The sequence below is a fragment of the Pinus tabuliformis genome, chromosome 1_2 (genome assembly GCF_031772625.1).
Source record: "Pinus tabuliformis cultivar Carrire ecotype Pingquan chromosome 1_2, CPIR1, whole genome shotgun sequence".
Taxonomy (NCBI): domain Eukaryota; kingdom Viridiplantae; phylum Streptophyta; class Pinopsida; order Pinales; family Pinaceae; genus Pinus; species Pinus tabuliformis.
In genome coordinates this window covers 639,929,239-639,932,714 of record NC_142298.1, presented here as the reverse complement: position 1 = coordinate 639,932,714, position 3,476 = coordinate 639,929,239, and positions in this window count along the sequence as shown.

The following is a 3,476-nucleotide window of genomic DNA, read 5'->3' as shown; positions in this document are numbered from 1 at the left end:
TTTTCATAGCTGGGGTATTGATTCCATTTTGATGTAAACTTGACCACCGAGTATGTATTATAAACTCGTGGCAAGTATGGGATGCTTGGGCCATTAGTTGGTCATGTGAATTAAGCATGTAATTTGGAAAAACAATGTACTACAGGTTTGCAGATTTTGCAGGTGTCGGCTCATCGCTTAAGGCTCCGAAGAACAAAGGTGAAGGAGATGGAAGCGAGACCTTTTCAGGATGCTTGTGATGCAGATATTGTACACAGAAGTTGCAGATTATTGTTGATGCTTTTGGAGAACCAAAAGCTCCTCAGTGGGGAGGAATGATCCAGGTGACTCTAGGGACACACACAAGACAAAGAGGGCTTATGGAAGATCAAAAATCAAAGTGATCAAAATGCTATCAAAACAAAACTAGAGTGTAGATCTCATCGTCCTGATCCTAACGGTGCAAATGGTTCATCAAACTGAGCTCGTATGCGAAAGTTAGAGGAAGTCAAAGTTCAGGGTTTACCAGGTGACTTAGCAGGCTTGAGGAAGGCACAATTGCACAGAAATCCAGCCACTAGATTCCAGCCAACTTTCGAGTGAAATTGTGGCCTCATTAAATCGTCTCCTACGATCAAATTTGGGAAATTTAAAAAAAGACCAATTGGTTTTTTTAATCAAAAAAAAAATTATATGTTATGGGTGGCGGGCCATGACCCACACCACCCCCCTCCAGAACCTTATCACATATATTTATGGGCTGGCGGGAATCGAGCCCTCCTGTCCACGTGGCCAACCCGTGGAAAATCCAAACAGCAAAACATAACACGTAAACGATTACATAACTGCAACCCCAAAAACCTAGCCGCGCCCCTATTTTAAAACACAAAAATATTTAACAGTTATGTTAAATATAATAGCATGCGTATTTTCGGAGGGGTTGGGATTTGATCCCCCAACCTATCCTCAACCAATTTTCAAACTTAACGAATGAACCAATGGTCCTCTTTGGGACATTTGCGTGCAAAAGAATATTTAAACTCATTTCCGCAGTGTGTCCGAGTAGGCAGAGCATGGCATGGATTTCGAGATAGAGGAGGCAGAACCTTGCAAAAATTTTGAGACAAAAATATTTGTTGATGTAGAGAGGAATCTTCAAGATTCCCTAGGAGGTAAAAATTCATTTTATCGGAATGTAACCAAGTTTACAGTCATTTTTGTCAGATTTTCATAGGGAATGCTATGGAGAGGTTGGATTCGCCTTTTGAGTAGCAGATTTGCATATTCGCAACGGAGGAGAATCTTTCAAAATCTTGAGGGAATCTTCCAGTCTCCTAGGAGGCTAAAATGCGCCAGAGTCAGAATGCAGCCAACTTTCTACTCATTCTTCTCATAATTTCGCAAGGATCTCAGTGGTGAGATCAATTTCCTGACCTGAGCAACAAAGCTTCAGATGACTCAGAGGAGGGAATATTTGAGGAATCTAGGGGGAATCTAAAAGATTCCTATAGCCGCATATTTTCACTTTGACAGAATTCAAAAATTTGACAGTCGATTTTACACTATTCGACACCACGAATCTGATGGTGTAATCAGAATATCCATTTGATGATTCCATTTTTTTTCTTTTCAAAGTGGAGTGTCGATGCCAACATTCAATGTGCAAGCAATCATTTCCATGATATTCGACCCCACAAGATTGATGGTACAACTAGATCCAGCAGTCTATCATCCTCTTCTTCAGATAACTCCTTGACGTGAGGGATATGTAGTGTGATTGTGTACTTCTTTGTCTCTTTGCTTGAGATGCATTGTGCTGTATAGATCCTTGTTTGATGTTTTATGTGGGATCTTGTTTTTTTCTTGATGTGAGATGTACTTATTGTCATGTTTTGATTAACATCCCTTTTTTGTCATGTTGACGAGATACTCATGTGTTGCCGTGTATGTTTGAATTGAAATCCCTTTGATGCCATGTTGGTTGGATACTCATTATTAACATACGTGGAATTATGTCATGCTGATAAGAGTCCTTTTTTTAATTAGAGTTCCCGCAGTGGAACATATCTTGGAACCACTCCTACGTGAGGGCATATTCATTGTATGATAGAGAAAACACATGCATGTACAACATCACTCTTTCCAACACTTAATGCAGTGACCTACACCATCTTAAGTCCCTCCTAGATGAACTCCGTTATCAACTTCTTGTGTTTTATGTTTCTGATTCTTGTCATGTTCCTTCTTCTTTACAACATGCATATGTGTTCCTTTATGGTCCTTTAAATGAAATTCTAACAACATCATAGAATTAAAACATCTTGGTTAAATCTGGGAGTTGAGTCAACTCGAATCACATATCTTCTACCAAAAATTTCCACTTGATCAAATGGGTTATTATGTGAGCCTCAAAACTGCATGGTGGGCTAGGTATCCGAGACCTTTCTTTAATTAACTAATCCTTTAGATCCAAGTTGGCTTGGAAACTCATATCTCAATCGAATACTTGGTGGGCATATGTCCTCAAAACAAAATACACCAAAAAATAAATAAAACAAGAATAGATCTTACTCAACTTTCGTAGGAAGGATTCCTAGTGTGGTAGCTTAATTCTGATGCAATAAATCTAATAAATTAACATCTCAATTAGATGCTAGGAAATGTATCAAAAACACATTTGTGGATTGATTCTATAATGAGTCAATTTCCTCTTCAAGAAGTAGATGTATTACAACCCTTAAAAGCCTTTATGTGTAATCAAGGGAAGGCTATGATTTCTCATACCTCTTGATGGTATGAGTTAGGTTGTTGGATAGGATAGAGACTAGATGACCTCCCCAATAATCTCCTACGTCTTGTGGATATCTTGAAGGAAAATATAATGGGGTACTCTCCTTGGAGCTAGCATGTTGAAGGTAATATTGGACATAATTCTTATGTTTATACAATAGTGGATGGCTATAAAGAGCTTCTATTCTCTTCACAAATCCCACCAAATTATTCCCTCTAGATAACCAATGCTATAACAAAAGTGAACGTCATTTTCTAGCTCCTATCCCACAAAAAAATATTGACATTTTAAAACGTTAGTAAGATATGTATTCAATGCCCCTGCAACTTCTCCTTATGTGAGAAATAACAAGAGTCATTCAACCACATCTTCGTCTCATGTCCACACACAAAGAAAGTTTGGTGTGTAGCCTTGTGTCCTTTGTTTCGTTGACCCAAGTGGCCCTTTGATCTCCTAGCATGTATTTCATCCTAGCACAAGCATTATTTAGGGTGGTTATCTATAAAACATAATTTCAAAATACTTTACGTCTCTCTTCCTAAAAATCTTTGTTGGAAAATTTGGTTGTCCTAGAATAATGCTATATTAAAAAATATTAGCATTTCCTTAAGATTTGTTGCATTGCAGTCCCTATCCTTTTGTATGGAATTCATTGGCCCAAAATTCAACACCCGTGATGCCTCTTTAAACTTCTATGAGTAACAAT